The sequence below is a fragment of the Psammomys obesus genome, unplaced genomic scaffold (genome assembly GCF_907164565.1).
Source record: "Psammomys obesus unplaced genomic scaffold, mPsaObe1.curated_primary_1811, whole genome shotgun sequence".
NCBI lineage: Eukaryota > Metazoa > Chordata > Mammalia > Rodentia > Muridae > Psammomys > Psammomys obesus.
This window is the reverse complement of record NW_026585685.1, coordinates 3,537,354-3,558,602: the sequence shown is the minus strand read 5'-3', so window position 1 is coordinate 3,558,602 and position 21,249 is coordinate 3,537,354.

Sequence of the window (21,249 nt, the reverse complement as noted above, 5' to 3'; positions counted from 1 at the left end):
TTCTTCTTCTTCTTCTTCTTCTTCTTCTTCTTCTTCTTCTTCTTCTTTTGAGATAAGGTCTTACATCAAACCTAGATCTTGCCTTTCAAGCTAGACTAAAGACTGGCTGGTCAGTGAGTTCCCAGAATTCACCTGTCTCTCTCCCATCCTCCTAACTCTGGGATTATAGAATACTCCACCTCTGTGGAGTATTTCATATCGGATACTTCGTATCAGCTTTCCCAGCCTTGGTCGTAATAGCACCTGCTGTATTCATGAAAATGAGGAAAAAAACTGGTGAGAGTAGAAGCAGGAAAACAGAGAATACTCACTTTGTCTTCTGCCCCTAAGGCTGCAGGTTGCTACCTGATGCAACAGCAAAACCTATGTGTATGAACACTTTCCTAAGAGGTCAGTGTGGCTCTAGGGACATATTCCACTTGAAGACAGAGGATCAGCTGAGGAAAGATACTCTCCCATAATTGTGGCTGGCTTTACATGGGTTCTGGGAATTTAATTCAGGTCCTTATACTTATTCAGCAAAGCACCTCACCCACAGAGCCACTTCCCAGCCCTTAGTTTAATTGACAAAGAGTAAAATGCATAGATCCTAAGTATGCATTCAGTAGATTTTGACTATAATAAACAGCCATATAACCTAGGATGTGGACCACTGCTATCATTCCCCAAAGATCCTCCTGCCCCTTTCTCTACCTCAGTCTATTACCACCACCTGAGGTAGTTTTCCATTATTTTGGTTTCTTTCTCCATGGACTACTTTTGCTTGTAACATCTCTCATCAGTGAAGTCATGCAGTTTGGGTTCTGTGTGTCTGGCTTCTTCAATTCAGCATGTATTTTGAAGTTGCCTTGCAGTGTTCTGTGAGAGAACCAGGAGTTCTCAAATTTTTTTTTTATTGCTGAATTGTGTTTAATTGCATGGGTTTATCACATCTGACTTTTTTCTTGTTGAGAAAATGCTTGGCTTGCTTCTAGCTTTGGGCCACTGTGAAGAAAGCTTATCATTAGATTCTTGTGTAAATCTTGCATAGATACATATTTTTATTTCACTTGGGGAAATGCCTCGAAATAAAATGGCTGGGTCAATTAATGTGTGTTTGTCAGAAATCAGTAGACTCAATTTCATGGTAGATAGCCAATCTGGTCCTCCCTCCAGGAGACCCCTGGGTGCTACTTGTTACAGAGCCTAACCACACTACCGTGGTGTGTGATTTTGCTTGTGTTCCTTTGAAGGCTGGTGGTCCTGAGCATCCTATGTTTACCGGTTACTCACATGTTACCATTTGCCAAGTGTGTGTTCACTTCTGTCTTACTTAGGGTTTTATTGCTGAAGAGCCACCATGACCACGGCAACTCTTCTAAAGGACAACATTTAATCAGGGCTGGCTTTCAGTTTCAGAGGTTCAGTCCAGTATTGTCACGGCAGAAAGTGTGGCAGTGTCCAGGCAGACATAGTGCTGGAGGAGGAGCTGACAGTTGTACATCTTGATTCGCGGGCAGCAGAAGGAGACTGTGTCTAGACATAGTTTGAACATATGAGACCTCAGAGCCCGCCCCCACCGTGACACACTTCCTCCTACAAGGCCACACCTCCTAATAGTCCCATTTCCTATGGACCAAGTGTTCAAAAGCATAAATATATGGGGGCCATACCTATTTAAACCACCACAGTGTCTGAATGTCTCTTGCTTTTTTTTTTTAAAAGTAGTTATTTAGAATCTAAAGTGGTTATTGAGATGTGGTTACATTTTTACTTACTATTTTTGAAAATTCATAGATGTATCCTTTCATATTCCCTGAGCCTACCCAATATATATCCTTTCCAGCTTTGTGTTTTCATCCTTCCCACTTCCTGCTACCCCTATGTGGGAGTTCCTCCGGGGCAGCCTGTCAGTGACCATGCCTCAAAGAAAAATTACCCGTTTCCCCCCAGCAAATATCAACTGCCAATAGCACTTTAGATAAAAGCAGGGCCCTGGGAGCATCAGGCCGCTTCAGGACGGGCTTTTTAATCGGCTTCTTCTCATGGCTCACCACAGTTGCTGTGAGTCCTGTTCACAGCAGCCACGTTCTGCTCAGAGGACAAACTCTCACAGCACTCCTTCCAATCCACTGGCTCTTACGTTCTCTCTGCCTCTTCATCCGCAGCATTCCCTGAGTTTTGGGGTGAGGAGTGGGGCTCTCACCAATGTCTCAGCCATGGCCAAATACTCACAGTTGCTTATTTTCAACGCTTTGAAAAGTTAAGTTTCTCTGCATGGACTGCTACCCAGAGCAAGAGGATTCTCTGATCAAGGCTGGCAGCAGCACGGACCTGTGGCTCTCATATGCCTATTGGTGAGGGCAGGTTTTTAAACCTTGTGAAAATTATCCATTTTTTAAAAAAAAAATCTCAGATGAAGAAGCTGTCACATGCCTAGATTGCAAAGGTCTTCTACTGTCTTCTGAATGCTTTACAGTTTTGTCTTCACATTAGGTATATGACCCATCCCTATAATTAATTTTAATTATGGGGTTGATCTTCTTTCTCTCTATATATACATGGTGGGCACTTTTCCAGTCTCACTTGTAGGATTTTCCCTTCCTCACATGCTAGCTTTGACAAAACACCAATAGATCACATGACACGAGCTAGTTTTTTTATTTCACTTACTCTTTTGATCTATTTGTCTATGTTCCTGGCTCAATGTGGGGGGGGGGAGTTTTCTTCATGGTCACTGGGTGGCCCTAGGCATTGAGCTTCTGCACCCCATGGAGGCATGCCTGGGAGATGGCCCAAGTCATGACAGCTGAGGTTCCTGAGGGGGAGAGCTGAGAAGAGAGAAACAGCAGTGAAACATAATTTAAGAACCAGAGTGACACATTGTTATGTCTGTCATACCCCATTGTCTCAATGTAGACAAATCTAAGAACAGTAGGGGAGGTGTTTATACAGGGATGTGTGAGTCAGGAAATGGGAGTCATTCTGGAACATTCTGGAATGTGGGCACCATGGCATCTCCTTAAGTCATCAATGATTCACATTTCGTACCCATGCACAATACCATCCCAAAGCCCTCAAACATGTCATTCCATTGTAACGTCAGCTCAGGATTCAGAATCTGTCCTTCAAGCCAGGTCCACATTCTTAGTCACCATCTCCCAAACACAGCTGTCAATACAATTCTTCTCGATTTGTGGACCAAGGAACTAAGGGCGGGAGTTAACTGTGCCTTATACACCAAACATGCATCCCAGACATACAAACAAGATTACTAAAACAGCTATTTCTGTTTCAAAAGAAGGAAAGTAAGGCTCATGGAAACTCACTGGCTCACAGCAATCTGAAATCCAACAAGGCAAATGTAAGTTACTTGGTTAGAAGTCAATCCCATTCCTGCCCAGAGAATATTCCCAGAAGTTCTTGCCCTAGCTGAAGCATCTTTTCTTGCTAAAGGAAGGTGTCACATGTTTGTAACGAGAGGTTTCAATTTCCTAGACTGCTCTGCCTATAGAGGTTTGGGATTTTAAAGGCCTCTGCTCATTTTGTATTTTCTGTCTCGCTTGCTGACTGCTGGCAGTAGTCTGGCGATAGCAGTAGTTTGGCAATGGTTGAGGGACAATGACCTTATACTTTTGAGTTCTTATTATTTTATTTTTTAGATGCAGTATCAGAGACCTTTAAATTCAACGGAGGGATTTGGCCTGAGTGCACACACTTTGAGGAACCGCCTTTACTGTATTTGTCTGAGCTCTTAACAGAGGAGTTGATAGGCCTGGCCCAGCTCACCCTTGTTCATTGTGCCCTAAGGGTGCTCGAATGGGTTCTTTAGTTAGAAACTTTATTATTATTATTATTATTATTATTATTATTATTATTATTATTCTAGTATTATTTGTCTCATAATCTTAAAACCCAGACTAACCCTGTCTTTCTTAGCTCATCTCTCTGCCCCACATGTTTTAACAAATCACCAGTAAGAAACCAGGTGGTACTGCAAGGACCGCTGGAGAGTGTCTTAGGTAAATCAGCCAGTGCATTAGGTACATTTTTCTCATTCACCTTACTTCAGGAGACAGTGTTGGTGGATTTCTGCCATGACACAGAGGTCCTCTTCTCTTCAAAATCCCAGCAAGACTTCCCTCACTTTCCCTGAGAACGCACTAGTGACCTTTGACAGGTGCGATTTTACTAATCATCTAACCCACTTAGTCCAGGATTTCATTGTGTTTTCCTTCAAGTTCGATTTTCTACTTCGAAACTGGTTTCAGTTCTACTCCTGCATTTTAGGTTTGCTGTGTCAGCACCTTATTTTCAGATTCCCAAATTTGTGTCAGTGGAGACATTAGAGAGTAGACATTTTCAGAGCTTTCAGCGTCGATCCATCTGACCCATCCGGACCTACGAGATAAGACAGTGATTTTTGCCAACACTGCTTCTTTCAATGGAGGTGCCGTCTGGGTGTACCTGGAGTCCCAGAGTTAGTGGGCACCAGATCTGAGAGAAATTAGTGGAATTACGTCAGTGCTAAGTGTTTAAGAAAATGCACACCCCTCCCTCCTCCCCCCCAAGGAAAACCTGGTCTGCCTCAGAGGGCTGAAGTGACTTTTCCATGGTCACATGGCCAATCAGTAGTAGAGAGGTGACTGCAGTCCTAAAAGGGGTCCTTTAAATCTTTTTTACAGAGCTCCTTCCAGGCACCGGGTGAGCCCACTAAAGACTTCATTCTGTGCCTCCAACTAAGGACTCCTACCTGAAAGACCTGAGGAACATTGTTGGGAAGAAGGCAGGCCGGGCCACTGGGGTTTCTTCGGGTATGAGTTGTTTTTCTTCTCTTCAGTAAACTGACATCTACAGAGATCAAAGAGCAGAGGGTTAGCTCTAGCCTCTCCTCCTATTTTTTATTTTTTTGTTTCTGGAGACATAAAGCAGGAATCTTGGAACACCTTATTTTGGGGGTTGGGGGTTGGGGGTTGGGGGTTAGGGGGTTACCTCTTTCCCTGAAATTGAAGTTTCCATGTTGAAGATGGCAGAATTTGAACGGATTGGCTCAGTTCTCCCTAGGGATGGTTGGCAGGAACACAATCAGACACTGAACTCTCAGGAGCAGATTCCAGCTCTGCCTGGACTCCACAATCATCTGTAGCTCCTCATGCCCCTACCCAGCCGTTGCCTCCTTTTCCTTAACTGCTCAGTCTCCCTAATTAACACAAAGCTTAAAGACATTCTGAGCTGCCCCATAGACAAACTTCAAATGTTTTTCCTTTGCCAGAAACCAAATACTTTAGGATCTACTTCAGAAGATATTTGTTGAATGTACCTTTTGTTTCTGAGAGGTTCACCTTGCTGCTACCCTACCTTAAGTTTCTTTACTCATTTGTGCGTGATGGCACTCACCCTGTGCCCACATTACCCCAGGCATTCTGGGCTGGGCTAGAACATGTTGGTGCAGAGGTCATGGCACTGTCCATGAGGGACTTCTCTGGACAAGGTTAGGGAAGGAAAGAACAACAATAAAACAAAGAAGAAAAAATAAAAATGGGCTGTACAGCCATTGGTCTCTATCTGTCTCCTTTTCCTCCTGATCCATTTTCTTCTGTGATAACAGAAGCACGTTTCTAAACTGCAGAATTGATCATGATCATGTCTCCCTGTTACCTAGAGAATGAAAACCGAGGTCTTAGGGTGTCATTTAAAACTTTCACAAATTAGTTCCCATCTAGCCCTCCCCCTCTCAACACTTTGATACCCACCTCTGAACTCCAGCTTTGGTAGATTAGGTTAGTAGATGTCAGAGTACCCCTCCTGTAGATCCAGTTTTTTACGCCCCTTTTGGTTCATTTTGCTTTAAATATCCATCGGATTTTAATCATCATCTGGTTAGCCATTGCATATCTTTAAACTGTTACTCATCACCCAAGACTCACTGTCCCCAAACCTCTGACGCCAAGGCAGAAGGAATTGCCTCCGTTTAACATACTACTGTTAAGAAGTTTACTCTGGTTCATTACAGCGTTTCATGGCCTAGATGCTATGAAAAGGAACTCAGCGTCCAGAATACCATCAAAAATATTCTTGTTGAATGACTAAAAATGAAGCGTAAAGTCTTTAAACTATGCGTGCACTATTGTAAAATGTGTTTTTCTACTTTTTTTTTTTTTTTTTTTTTTTTTTTTTTTTTTTTTTTTTTTTTTTTGCTGGTAATAGTACTATGAAAAAGGATGTTGCAGAGTCCCCAAGTGCCTGTCCAGGATAATCAGAATTCCAGCATTTGGGAACAAAGGAAGTTTCCTTGTCTGTTCTTCATCTTCTCTCTTTCATGTGACGTTTGTAGATCTGGGGTGAGACACTTTTGTAGGTTTTCTGGAGTTGTTGACACAGTGTAAGAGGGGGCTAAGTGGCCTTAGGTTCCCTTGTGGGAAGTAAAAGTGCAGGGGAGAAATGGAGACATGGAGGGATAGAGAGATGAGAAAGAGAGGGAGAGGGAAAACGAGTCTTTGGGGATGCTGGAGGCCAGGGGAAAGTCCCACTTTCACTTGATGGCTGTTCTTTGCTGTCTCATGGTGCTGTTGGTGAAGCCACATGCATGTGTGTGGAGGGATACTTGCAGATAATTTGAAACTTAGACATGAAATGGCTTAGACCTGATTCACCAGTGGCTGTCAGTCTGTCTCCTCTAACAGCTTAATGAGTAAGTGGCAAGCTATCTGGCCTCCACCTCTTTTTCCTGCTACATCCAGCTTCAAGAATACAAACAAGATGCTGCAGAAAAGAATTTGCCTGATGTCCAGTTGGATAAAGATCGCTCACACATTTGGGAAAAATCACTCAAAAATTTCAGCCTTGCTTGCAGACTAACCTCCAGAATTTCATTTCACAGTAATGACCACTATTTCAAAACACTTCCCACAGGGAATCCTATCTATGGGTAGGAAGTCTCCAGAAGGTTACAGATAAAGGCTGGAATGTTTCCTTCTTTCGAAAAGTAAAATAACTGAAAACAGAACCACGTGATCTTCAGAGCTGGCTTGGTGTCCTCTGTTTGCAGGAACTTGCAATGTCGGTGCTGCAGGGATCAGAGGGCATCTGGCTTGGCCCCCTGACTGACACATGGAGTGAGGGGAGTGAGTTTAAGGTCACACAGCTTGTCAGGATAGAGCTGGAACTCCTGACCCAGCTCCCCAACTCTCGGTCTGAGGATCTCTCCTCTCTGCTTAATTAGCCATGCACTAAAGTACTGAATGGAGAGGTTTTAAAGGATAAATATTGGACTGTATTTAATTTCTACATTTATTTATTTATTTATTTGGGTGTGTGCAAGCTTGTGTGTGTATGTGTGTTATGGTGTCATTTTGTTCTCTGTTTCTACCATGTGGGTACTGGGGATTGAACTCAGCTGGTCAGCTTTAGTGGTGTCTTACTTTGGTTTCCATTGCTGTGGGAAAGCATGAAAACAGAAGGTAACTTGGTGAGAAAAGGGTTTATTTCACTTAGAGTTCCACAGCCCAATCCATCGCTGGCAAGAAGTCAGGGCAGACACTCAAACAGGGGCAGGAACCTAGAGGCTGAAGCTGAAACCCAGGCCATGGAAGAGTGCTGCTTACTGGCTTGCTCAGCCTGCTTCCTTATATACCTCAGGACCCCTGCCCAGGGGTGGCACTGCTCGAAGGTGGCTGAGCCCCCCTACATCAGTCACTAAAATGCACCACAAGGTTTTAATCTTGTGAGTTGATGTTCCCTCTTCTCCAACAACTCTGGCCTGCATCAAGTTGACATAAATTAGCCAACACGTAGCATCTTTTCCCACTGAACTTTCATGAGTTCTGCTTGCCACAGGAGAACAGCACGCCACAGTCTTGATGGAGGCTTGGGCTCCCAGCTCTGTGAACTGTTCAACTGTTGTTGAAGCTACTGATGGGCGAAGCATACCTGGAGTTTGAGGACAGGTCAATTCAAAGAATTGACTGCTATCTCTGTGCTCCCCTATACCAGCAGGAACCCCTGGCTCACTCACCCGTGAGCCCCAGCCTCCTCTCCCTCTGCTACTGAAAATTGCCTCTGACTTTCTATGGTCGAGCCCTGCCTCATGCCCACCCAGGACACGCTTGCTTCCCTCTGTTCTGCTGAGACAGACTTCTCTTAGCCTTTTCGCAAGCCTCTCTCCTCTCTCTTACCACAGCAGAAGCTCACATTTCCCCTGAGGATTTCCCTGTAGCTTCAAGACATGCTGTTCTGCTTCCTTGAAGTGTCTAAGGCTGTGGGGAGAGTGAACTCCTTCACTGTCCTTCAGATGATGGCCTGGAGCTATCCCCAGGTCCTCCGACTCTGTGGGCACTTACCATCATTTTCAAATTTACGTCTGACCTGACAAAGCATTCTCAAGAGTTTTTTTTTTTTTTTAATTCTAAATATTTTTCCCCCTTGTAACCTTGAACAACAATTCCGTTGCCTCAGACTTTGAAAATGGCTCATGTTTTTCTTTTAGCGAGCATTGGCACTTTTCTTTCTTTCTTAAAACCTGAATCAAAACCTATGTATTTTTTTTCTCTCTCAGTTCAGAGAAAAAAGTCCAAGTGTCAAGGGCAACTTATGGATGGTTGTTGGGTCATAGTCCTTCTGTCAGCTTCAGGACATCAAGGCCACATCTCTGAATCACACATCTGGTGTTCGGTGTTCTCTTTTCACTGCCTGCAGCCTTTCTTAATGCATCAACAACATTTAGGCTACTTCAGAATATGAGACCTTCAGTGTTTCCCCAAAGAATGCTGTCCTCTTAGTGCTGGCTCAATCATGACTAATGTGATCCGTGGATCTGGTGCCCGGGTTCTATGCAATCTAGGAAAACGAAAGTCTTGAACCTAGATTTAACCTCCCTCATCATAAGTAACTGCCCTGTATCAGCGAGGTATTGCCGCATCATACAGGCTCAGGTTGCTAAAACCCAGTTTGAACTGAGGCCTAGTTCAGTCCTCTGCTGCAGGGTCTCACAGCTGTCATTATGGCACTGTGCTATATAGACTCAGTCTGGGATGGGTCTGCTTTCAGTCACGTGACTTTTGGCGGGACGTGGTTTCTGGTAGGTTGTTTGTCTGGGAACCTCAGTGCTTTGCTTTACGGCTGGCTGGGTGACCCATAGTTCTTTGTCACGTGGGTCTTTCCACAGGGCAACGCATGGTGTAGTACCTTACTTCATCTGAGAGAGATAGATAGAAAGATAGATAGAGAGAGAGGGGGGAAGGAGGGATATGAAAGACAAAGAGAGATAGGCACAGAAGTTTATTAGAAGATCCAGCTGAAACCCAAAGGTGTCCCATCCCCAAAGTCCCTTCCTGAAATGTTGTACACTTTTTACAGTCTATTTTTCTCCTTATATTTGACCACTCCAGAGGAAAGGGACCAGTGACTTCTGCCTTCTGATCACATGATCATTCCCCAACCTGCTGGACTCTACATGACCATGTCTTGAAGTTTCCCAGCCTCCCCAGTCCTCTCCCTGGGCTTCCCCACCATGTGCCTCCCTTTTCTTTACGCCCTTTCCCTTCGGCCTTTCTTGGACTCTACTTCTCCTAGTCCCCAGGTTTCTCTGTTAGGTTCTGTCAACCTCACCGTTACTTCTGCCCTTCACTTTTGACCAGTTCTCACACTGTACCGTACACATTAATTTTGTATTTGAATAGAACGCATCGTGTGAGAACTGCTAAGAAGGCTTGGAGATTAGCACAGTGTTTTATTTGGAGACAGAGAATGAGCCAATTGACAGCTTCATTTGGAAAGATAATGTAAGAAAACCCCACATTTGCTTTACTTATTTACTTGGTGGTTTTGAAGCCTTACTTACACTGCCTTCTAACTGGCTGTGCGGCCAAGGATGACCTTGAACTTTGAATTCTCTTGCCTCTTCCTCAGAGAGTGCTGGGTTTATAGGCATTCACGACCACTCACTGATTCATGAGTGGCTTTGTGTGTACTTGGCAAAGGCTCTGTCTGTAGTTCAAAAACTGCCTTAAAAATTCTCATTATTATCACCTGTCTCAGTCAAAAGAAGCCTAAGAACAGATATGACAAGTAGATGCTGAGCGCCCCCCAGCACTCCCCCCCAGCATTACCCCCTTTCGTCTCCATGTCTCACCTTCTAACTCCAGATCGCTGCTATAACATCTGAAGCACCTTAGAACTGAGCCCAGAGCCCTGCACAGGCCATAGGCAACTCCTGGGTGAGTGAGTGGGTGCTCGAAAACCTGCGAATTCTCGGACCTTGGGGTTCTTAAGGACATAGACAACCTGGTTAAAGCTGAGGGTAACGGGGACATTTTACTGGCCTTGTCTTCAGTTCATTCGGTTCAGCTGAACCTCTGAAGCGGTCTGCTCTCCCTTTCCTCTTCAAATTACACGTTCCGGCTCTGCCTTTTATCTCTGCCACTCCCCCTCCTTTCTTTTCTCCTTCCCTGTTATTGTTTTTCACTGTGATGCACTTTCCTATTCTGAACAATGGCTGACCTCCCTGTCTTGTGGCACATGCGGTCCAGCAGAAACTGCCTCCTGAGTGTTAGTGATGAGCTGAGGCTGAAGGAGGAGGGGAGCAGGGACCAGTGGCTCTGAAAGTGCACCACCCAGGGAGCCACAGCGCCAGGACAGGAAGGTTCGGGGCCACTTCCCATGGAATCAGCCAAAATTGATGTGTTTTCAGTAGCATTAAACAATTAGATTAAATCCCCAAATTTCATCATTTTGGAATAGTTGTTTTGATTTCCATTTCGCTGTAGCTTTAGCGTTTGCCCGCAGATTTGACTGTCAAATTAAAGGGGACTCTATCCTTTAAACATCACTCACAGAGCCTGTCCCTACATAATGCCAAATGCTTGCATATTTAGAAACATTGATGTAACTGGGCACACAGCTTTCTTTCTTTCTTTCTTTCTTTCTTTCTTTCTTTCTTTCTTCCTTCCTTCCTTCCTTCCTTCCTTCCTTCCTTCCTTCCTTCCTTCCTCTTTCTTCCTTCCTTCCTCTTTCTTTCTTTTTTTCTTTCTTTCTTTCTTTCTTTCTTTCTTTCTTTCTTTCTTTCTTTCTTTCTTTCTCCCATCTCTATTTTCTTGTTCATATATAAATATATGGCTTTTTATTCATAGAGTTGGGGTTATTTTTGTTTCCATGAGCATCTTCTTTCTGTTTTTTTTCTCACTGAACAAGTGAATAAACAAGTAATAAATGCACAAGAAAGAGAAGGGCTTAATTCCAGGCAGTTAAAAGACCACCAGGTTTGAGCCTTACAATAAATACAGTTTCCTAATCTTCAGTTTGGACTGGTTATAATTATGTTAAAGCATTTTGTGTTTTTAGGATTTTTATTTTATTTCATTTATTTTATTGTTTATTTGTTTGTTTTGCCATCAAGAACTTTATCTCTTTTCCAAACTCTTGGCATGGTTCTCATGGAATTCCTAGTTCTTGAGTTTCTAGACAGTTCAGTACTGGGAGGGAAGGTTGACTATTCTGGATGGTGGTTTGAGGTGTGTTTCATTGGGCTGTACTCTACAGTGGTGAAGGCTGTCAGCAGTGTGCCCTGTGGACATACTGCTCACAGTCACTGGCACATTAGTAGACAACCAGGGACAGTTGGCTCAATGTTAACTTACCATGGTGGAGGTGAGAGCAGGAAGCAGCATGGGGCAGCATGTGGGATATGCTCCCGTCAGTGGATGTGACCAAGCAGAGGCTTCTTGAGGATACTTTGGTTCCTAATTGGTTGCTCTTTATTGGAGTGAAATGATCTCCGCCCATCCAGACCTCTTATGTCTGGCCAGGAGGGGCTACTGTTAATCATCAAGTCAGTTACAGTTCTGAACGAGGAGCCACACTTGCCATGGGGCAAATTTGAGGATACCAGGTTGATGTTCATGCCAGCGGGTTTGGGGGGCTCATCTCTTAGGTCTTCTACAACTGACCAGAAGGTGATGAGATCCTTAGGCCTTTGGTAGGCCACATGACTATACTTAGCAGGAGGCTCTGCAGTGGAGCTTCTAGTCTAAGCTCAGCTGGGTTGTGATAATGCACTAGGCTGTTTTCCCGCTTAGCTTGGCTTGCCTCTCTCCTAGGGGAAGGAATGGGGGAGGAGTGGCTGAGTCATAGCTTGTCTCAAGTCCCCCTGGGGCCACTAGCATCTTGGCACCCCAGACTCACCCTGCATATGCCTCACCAGTACAGCTGGGCCTCAGAGTATCTGGCGTTTGACATATGTGCTAGGGATCCAATATGTGCTTAGGCTCTCCTACTTACACTGCAAGCACTTTACTTACTGAAATATTTTTTGAAGGGAGGTAAGTAACATCCCTATATTCCAGGGACCATGACCTGCTGCCTTTGGGGCTGCCACTCAACCCATGAGAGCAGTCTCTAGCATTTTGCTCTAGCCTGTTTTCTGCAGAAACCTTTTAAAAAGACAGTGGTGTGTGCACAGCTCCAGGTCTTTGAACAGGTCGGGCCTTGGGCTGGGACTGTGGGTGCAGAGCAGGAGAGCATCTTGCTCGTGAAGGACGAGCCAGACTCATGTCTCCCAGCTGGGATGACTTACTCCGAATGGTAATGGAAAACACAACTTCTAGCTGGGATTGTGGGGCTTCCAGGCAGGGCCTACATGACACCAACATCTGGATGCAAAGCCAAAACCAAACAAACAGAAGAAGCCCCAGCCAGGATACCAGATGGTGGTTTCGAAGCAACTGGAGCTTTGTTTTGGAGGTGTAGGAAACAATGGCTAGATTACCCTGGAAGGGGGGGGGCAGGTATTCCTTTATGCAGAGGAGCTGAGGACCGTCACGGTAGGTCAGGTGCCTGCTGGTGTGTGTGTGTGCGCGCACACACACACACACACACACACACACACACACACGGGTGGGCTGTCGGTGGTTTGGTTCGAAGGCACACCTTCAGGAGTGGTTGGGAAGAGAGGGAGGAGGGCAGAGCTCTGAACCAGGGTTTCAGAACTGTGTCCAGGCACTTGGGGTGGAGACATAATGTGGGGAATGGCAGAAGGAGCTGGAAATAGGGGACCAGGCCCCTGCAAGCAGCCATATTAAAGATCAAAGGGACAGGGGCTGCACATTCCAGACGGAACCAGGCAGCAAAGCACAGCTATGAAAGCATTCCTGGCTGTCACACCCTCGAATGCACTGTGGCTCTGCACGGGACTGTGTGTTCTGCCTTGTGAGGTGAAAAACGCTTCTCTTAGTCCTCACAGACTCTAGACCAGGTCAGGGGATACTTTCAGAGGGAGCAAAACATGGCGATTCATGGCGGGGGCCACCTTCCACTCCCCTCACTGGGGCCCCAGGAGTGGCAGAATAGAGGGACCCAGCCTTTTTGGCTTCTGATGCTTGGAGAACAACTTAACCTTTTGTACCCGGGCCAGGATTTGTGGAACAGCTGCCCACTGGCAGCCTCCTTTCCCTCCAGCTCTTCCTTATATAGCCCCAGGTTTTCAGATTTCTAGTTAGTGGAGGCTACCAGGCACTGTGCCTGACCGAAGGGTGTCAAAGATGTAGCTTGGTCTGAGCCTCAGGCTTTTAAATGGGGGATAGTGGCATGCTTTCTCCTTGTCTCAATTCTCAGTGGCTCCGACTCCCCCTACCTCAGCCGGGACTGGCTTGGAGTTCAGGTTGGAGAATGAATACAGGCAGTGCTGGTGTGGTCAGGGCTCACCAGGAGAATTGGGGCAGCTGGTCCACAGTAGGTGCTCCGCAAGTGCTTTCTGCTTTCATTGCTCTCAGAGGAAGCCTGTTCTCCCATTGTTTGTCTCTCTTGACCCACTCCACCTGACTTCTAGGATTCCACATGTGGAATCAGAGAGAGAGAGAGAGAGAGAGAGAGAGAGAGAGACTTAGAGCTCACACTGTGGATTCCTCTAGAGCTCATTAGCTCCTGTCACCCAGGCCTAGAGCTGATTTGTCTACAGTAAAACAATTTGGGAGGAGTCACTCATGCCCTGAGGCGATGAGGTTATTACATCTAAATTCCATCTGAAGGGGACTGGAGAGACCGCCGATCAATGGTTAAGAGCAAGCACTGCTCTTGCGGAGGACCTGAGTTTAGTTCCAAGCACTCATGTTGGGTGGCTCAAAACTGCCTATAACTCAAGCTCCTGAAATCCGATGACTCCGGTTTCTAAGGGGACCTGCCCGTATGTGCACCCCCACCCCCCACAAATAAATAATAAAATAAAATCCTAACTGAAGAAACAGATGAGCCAGTGTTAAGGCTTGGGTAAAATTACAACCCATTACTAGGTTAATGTGGCTGCTGATACCTGCTTTATACAAGTAGCCACAGTGGCAGAACTGGGACCAGAGGCTGGCCTTCAGCTCCCTCTTCTTCTCTTATCTCTCTGTCTCTTTCCTGACATCCAGGCTTTTAGATTCTCTGTCTCTGTCTCTGTCTCTGTCTCTCCCTCTTCCTCTCCCCCTCCCTTCGATTCTTTCCCTCCCTCCTTCTCTCTCTCCCTCTTTTCCTTTCTCTCTCTTTCTGAGACAGGGTTTCTCTGCATAGCCCTGGCTGTCCTAGAACTCTCTCTGTAGACCAGGCTGGACTTAAACTCAGACACTTGCTTCTGCAGCCCAAGTGTTGGAATTAAAGGTGTACACCACCATTCAGACATTCTTTTATGCTTGCTTTTCCTCTCTGGGTCACAGCTACCTGATTTTAGAAATTTTGATCATAAAATGAAACATAGATCCTGGCCCGTGGTGGTTGTTGTTCAGTAAAACTGGGTGAAAAAGCTTAGTTTTCCTCAAAAGTACTTTGTGAACTTTGCTCTCTCACAGAGAAAAGTAGCTACATGCTTCTTTGTTCCTCACAGAAGGGGAGCATGCAAAGATCCATCCAGAAAGCCAGTGACTCTCCAGGTGCAAGCAAGGACACCCATGTAAAGATGGAGGCCATCTCAATCTTCTACTGCCAGCCTGAGAATATTTGTCTATCTATCTATCTATCTATCTATCTATCTATCTATCTATCTATCTATCTATCTATCTATCTATCTAATTTGGCTGGCTTTCTTATACACTGCATGGCCTGAGGCAACCTTATCTCTTGGCGATCTTGATCGTACCATCTGTAGGATAATAACAACAATGTGGTGGATGTACAGTTTAAATGAGATAAAACGATGGTTAGGCCAAAGTGTAAGGATTTAGCCAAATGGCTTCAAGAAAGCTTTATGGCCCAGGCCACTGGAAAGCTCTTTTGTCACAGTGAACAGAGATGAAGCTATGTTTCTAGGAATTGGAACAAGAAGCTGGCGGCAGCAGGAGGAAGAAGAGGCAGTTGATGGACAGATTTTAAGAAGAGATGAGAAACCCCTGTCTAGCTGGTGGGTGGTTTCCTGCCGTGAACCCCAGCAGGGTTGTGCAGTTTCTGTTTGTGGGAAAACCTTGTCTCTGGAGCCAGACAGGCATAGGGAATCCCTGACAAGACTTAATGGCTGAATAAAACGTGAGCACTCGAGTCACCCTGGCGGGTGGTGTCTGCTGAATGTGTGGGCACAGATATAAACACACACCTTACAAGAGGGCAGGCCCACGGGGTTGACAGTGACTCAACAGATGCCACAGATAAACCCATTGACTCACAAGTTCAGATTCTGAAATTCTTTCCTGGACACGTCCTGTGGTTGAGGCTGGGTGACTCACAGAATGTCCACCTCTGAGATCTGCTTTCTCCATATGTTATCTTTCATTCTCCAGGTCAGTTCAGCTCCCTGGGGCATCCCTGCTGGAGGGTAGGTCAACCGTATTAGGTTCTTAGCCTCTTACTCAGTTGTCTCTCTGAGGTATCTGTTGTCAGCTTCCTCATTCTGTTTATTTGTTCACTCCACAGCTTTTAAACCCTGTCTGCCTGAGAAGAGAGCCCTGACCTGAGAGATGCAAAGTGCCTGAGACAACTGCCTCTGGCTCGCTTTACGTAGAATTTTTTTCAGCTGAGGCCTCTTCAGCCCTCTACCTTCACATAAGGGGCTCATGCTTATGTGGGGATTAGTAGGTTCCCTAAGTGTCCTGAGTGGCCAGTTTTGATCCTAGGCCTACTTCATATTTCCTGCCACTTAAAGAGGGTTTTCTAGTTAGGGTTTCCCCAACCCCATATCCCTGTCAATTTGATACAAGCTCTAGTCTTCTGAGAAGAGGGAACCTCAATTGAGATGCCCACATTTTCCTGACTGAAGGTTGTGTGGGATTGTGTGGGACTGATGATTCACTGTGAGTGTTGCTACCTGGGCAGGTAGTCCTGATGGCGTCTAAGAAAGCAAACCGAGCAAGTCAAGAAGAACAACCCAGCAAACAGCCTTTATCCATGGTTTCTGCTTCAGTTCCTGCCTCTAGGTTCCTGCCCTGACTTCTTTTCATGGTAGACTATAACTCTAAGCTGGTCATGGTGTTTTGTCACAGAAAGAGAAAGCAAACTAGACCATGAGGCCTCTTCCTTGAGAGCATCATTCCAGCTCACTAAAAGCCTGTATGGTTCTGTGCTCACAGTTGCACCTAGCCTTGTGTCTGTGCTCCTCACCTTTGTCCATGAACTCTTCCTTAAAACAGCAGTCACTTCATTTAGTAAGCCATAGTTCTTTGTATATAGCCTGCTGATCACAGTGACTTGGTAAGACAGCATTTATCAGCACAATTTGTTTACATGTCAGGAAACAAGACTCAGGGAAGTTCAACCACTCACCTGAGATAACACAGCGTATACAAGACAGTCCTGATTCACTTTAGAACTACTTTTCTCGATGACTTGGATAGCCAGTCCTAAACCCAAGGTAATCTCTCTAATTTTTTGGGAGCATGCTCATGTTGATATCGGAATTGAGGTGTTTCCCTCTTCCATTTTTTCCTGTGAGCTCAGTGGGCATAGGTTGGTAGCAGATGGATGGAGTACAGTGAGAGGGTGCGAGGATGTTCATACGATGATGATAATGCAGGGCCTTCTGTCTGTGACCTGATGACTGGAGCTTTCAATAGCTGCACTGTGACTGTGGTCCAAGCTCTGATGTGGATAAGATCTACCATCAGCTTCTAACAACTTGAGTAACATCTTTTCATGGTCTTGGTTTCCTGGACTGCTCTCCCAAGTGGGTCCTACTTTTCTACATTAGGGTGTAAAAGAAGAACCCCAAATCACCATCCACGTTTTAGAGTTGAAAGCATCTCATACTGAAAGACCACAGAGGTGGGAGCTCCTGGCACTTGCCTGAAACATGGTAGGATGAGAACTTGGACCTGGGTGTTCTTCTGCCCAGGATCTTTTTCTGGAGCCTTCCAGCACTCTTCTTCTGGGATACAGAAAGAATGGGGGTGTGAGGTAGACATGAACCACAGTGACTATGGGAAAATAGACTGAGCAATCCATGAGGAGCAAGCCAGTAAGCAGCATTCCTCCATGGCCTCAGCATCAGCTCCTGCCTCCAGGGTTCCATCCTGAATTCCTGCCCTGGACTTCTCTAGATGATGGAGGAAAAGGTTCATTTCATTTTTTTTTTCTCCCAGGTTGCTTTTGGTCATGGTGTTTTAACATAGCAATGGACACCCTGACTAAGACATTGGTCATTGTCATACAAGAGGAGGTATTTGAAGGGGTTGAGGAGGAGATGATCCTGTCTTTGGTAACATGAGGTTTGTCTGCCAGGCCTTGCTGAGGAAGTCAAGACGGTTTTAACGTCAGGTAAAACCCACAAGAATGGTGGGTGCGCAGTTGTGAGGAATGGTTGTCTTACTAAGGTTCATTTTCTTTTCCTCAGTGGCAGCGTGTGCGTGTATGCCTGAGTGTGCGCCCGCCCGCCAGTAAGCACGTGTGTGTCTGCAGGTCTAGGGAAATAGTGTGGCACTGAAGGGGAACTAGGACCTGGCAAGTGTTGGGCCTTCCCTGTTCTCACTTCCTAACCACCCCGAGTCTTGGGCAGGGTACTTGATTGTCATTTTCTCAGCTGTAAAGTAGCAGGAACACTTCCCCTTCTCTGGGAGTGATGGTGGGTAAGTGTGACATCTCTGTAGTGCTTCCTGTGTCTGGAACATCACACACCAAGTTGTGGTTATTGAATTGCCGTGATTTCTGAGGATCCTTGTTTGGACATTTTTTTTTTTTTCTGTACAGTATGCTAACAGGGCCGTGACTGCTTATGAATGCCTCTCCAGAAAGCGATCATTTCCCTTATTCCCCTAATACGCTTCCAGCTGAGCGGCCTAGGGTCCTGATACCGGATACAGGTTGTTCTCTGCAGGAGGGTCCCTGGGCTGAAGGACCCCGGACTACATTCGTGTTCCCTTCACCTTTCTCGAGGCTTAGGACTTCGTATTTTGAACCTCATTGCGAACCTGCAGAACCCAGCATAGCACATGTTGTCCATCTCAGATCTCACCTGGGACTGGAGAGAAAGAAAGTAAAGTTTAACTCTTCAAAGCACCACGACGATGCCTTTGCACGCTCTGCTGCCTGGCCCCCTCCGCCCCCACTGAAGCAGAAGTTGTTACCTCTACAACAAGCCTAGTCCTCCTTCAGCAGGCTGCTCCCTGCAAAGCCTTCTGCGGCCACGCTCAGTGAATCCCACTGCCCCTTCTCTGTGAGCCCCAGCATTGTCTGTGACTGTGTAAACTCCTGTCACAAGCTGCTTAGGACTTCTCGGGGACGCCTGTCTCCATTTGCTCCCCTGCCGGTCCTGTTTTCTGCACTATTACCTTATCTCTTAGTTCCCATGGGTACTCCACTTCCTCCTGCCTCTGAGCTCGTACACATGTCAGTTCCTCTTCTGACAGCCAAGCAGAGCAGATGACGCCTGTCCCCTGTGTCCTTGGCCCCAGCCTGTATTTAGAGCTTCTGCTTATCCCTCTATGGGGAAAATATTCTCAAGCATGTGACTCTAGATGCTCCTCCTAGGGTTTCCATGGCCCCTCGCTTAGTTCCTGTCATGCCTTCTGCTGCTGTGTGTCATCTGCCTGGCTAGACTGTGTTTGGGGGAGTGGGCAGAGGGTCTTTTGCTCTGTCTCGAATTCCCAGATTCTAGTGCTGGCCTATAGTAGCTATTCATCAAATCAGTTTTCATGTTTGTTTCTTGAGAAAAGTGCTAGCTCCTCGGAGAGGGAGCTGGTCTCCATGCCAAGCCTGTCTCAAGTGGTCACCACGGGGCCTGGCATTTCTCACCCAGGCTGACTTACAATGAACTCCTAGGCCTGTCACAGTAAACTCTTTCTTTCTTTCTTTCTTTCTTTCTTTCTTTCTTTCTTTCTTTCTTTCTTTCTTTCTTTCTTTCTTTCTTTTCCAATCAAATTTCTTTTTTTAGCATCAGAGAAGCAAGAAGCTGGCAGAAGTCCCAGAGACCTGGCTCTTCGCAGATTGCCTAGGCTCTTGCATCTCAGGCAGGTGGTCCTGCATGCCTTCCGTTCTTCCTCTCACTTACCTTTACCCTGCCCCTCAGTGTCCCCAGCTGAGCTGTTACCAGCAGTGAATGATTCTGGGCTTTTTTTTTTTTTTTTTTTTTTTCTGAAGGCTTAGATGCACTTTGGTCGCAAATGGGAGTGTGGATCAGTTTTATCCAGGCCTGGGCCTGCCACTGTTAGTAACTATTCTCTCAAGTCTGGTCACTGCCCATCTGACTCCATCCTCTTCATTTGATCAATATGTCGAGTGCCGGGGTCAATGGGAGTTGCCCCATGGGTTCCTGGCTCATTTATTAAAAATATGGAACAACTTAAGCTCTTGCTGCACTGACTGCAAGGCCTCGTGCACATGTTCCCAGCAGGCTGTGGGGGCCATGAGGTCAAGTTTCAGATGCTATTAATTCAGTGTAAAGGTGAGCTTGCCAGGCCTGGAAGAAAGAAAACCTGACAGCTGATTTATGATGTGGCTTTTAAACAAATCACCCCTAAAACCCAGCTCGTTTCATGATGGCGAGGGCCCAATTTGTATTCAAGTGTCATCTCTGGACACTGAGTGCTGCACTGAGTCAACAGCTGGAGGAAAGAGATGGGACCCCACAGGTCTCCACAATGCTTTGCAAAAGAAATGATGATGTGTGCGGGTCTTTCTCTCACTCCTTAAAAACAAAAACGTACTGTTCATACCAGGTGTATGTGAACCCTTGTCCTTGTGGAGTGTGACTGGGAATGTTAGGATATCTACTGTCTTTTGCCTCCGTGGCCTGGTGTGGCTCCTGCCCCAGAACTGAATGAGTGGGGTTGGGAAAAGCAGATAACAGGTCTAGAGATGAAGCTGGGCTCTGCTTTGGGGGAAAACATTTACCTAAAGTCTTGATAGAGTCCTTTCTTTAATTGGTGGGCTTCACTTTCCTGTGCTCAGGGCAGGAAATAGAATGCAGGCGTTAGTGAGAATAAACAAATAACATGACTAAAGCCTGCTGGTGGGTTTCCGGGAAGGTCTGACTTCCAGGTATCCTGGCCTCTAATGACAGGCTTTCTTGGTTTTCTTTATATTCCAAATGCAGAATGGAACATGTGGCTACCATCCAGGCACCCAGAGCCTCAGGGGGTGCCCCTTCTGTGACGGAGCAGGGAGTGGCCGTCGGGACAAAACTCACTGGCTTTTGTAGGTTTTGTTCTTCCTGCCTCCCAGTCGAGCAACAATGACTCAGAGACAGAGAGAAAGTGGAGTTGTTTCTGAAACCCAGATGTGCCACCACCCCAGCGGGGCTCCTAATTAGAGGTCAACCCAGGCAGTAGGTGGCTGATGTTGGGAGGGAGCCATCTATGTTAGTGGGTGGTCAAGAAAGAGTCAAGGGGATCCAGAAAAGGGATGGCCATTGTAAAAGGAACCTGTGGGGTTTCCTGCCCCACAGTGCATGCTAAGAGCCACATGAACTCTGCTCTTCTCTGATCGAGACAGGCCCGAACCAGAAGACTGCTCCCGGGTGGTTGCAGGCCAAATGTCTACTAGCATCTGCCGTCATGAGCTAGAGATGCCAGCATCTCTTGGCTAGGCATGTGGCGTGGTACACTGTGGAGCTGCAGTCCATAAAAGGAGAACTTAGGAACGGATAGGAAAACCTGTCTTTTTTTCTGCAGTAGTAAAAATTATGTTTTCAGCATGAAGTCCCCAGTGCTGCTAGACTTTTCTGGTAAGCCAGGCAAATTCGATACAGTTATTCCATATTTCTTCAGTGGGTAAATCTACAGCGAGGCCATCCACTACCTCACCCCTGATGCCTGTAGCTAGCTGTCGGTACGTCTCAACACACACACACACACACACACACACACACACACACACACACACACACAC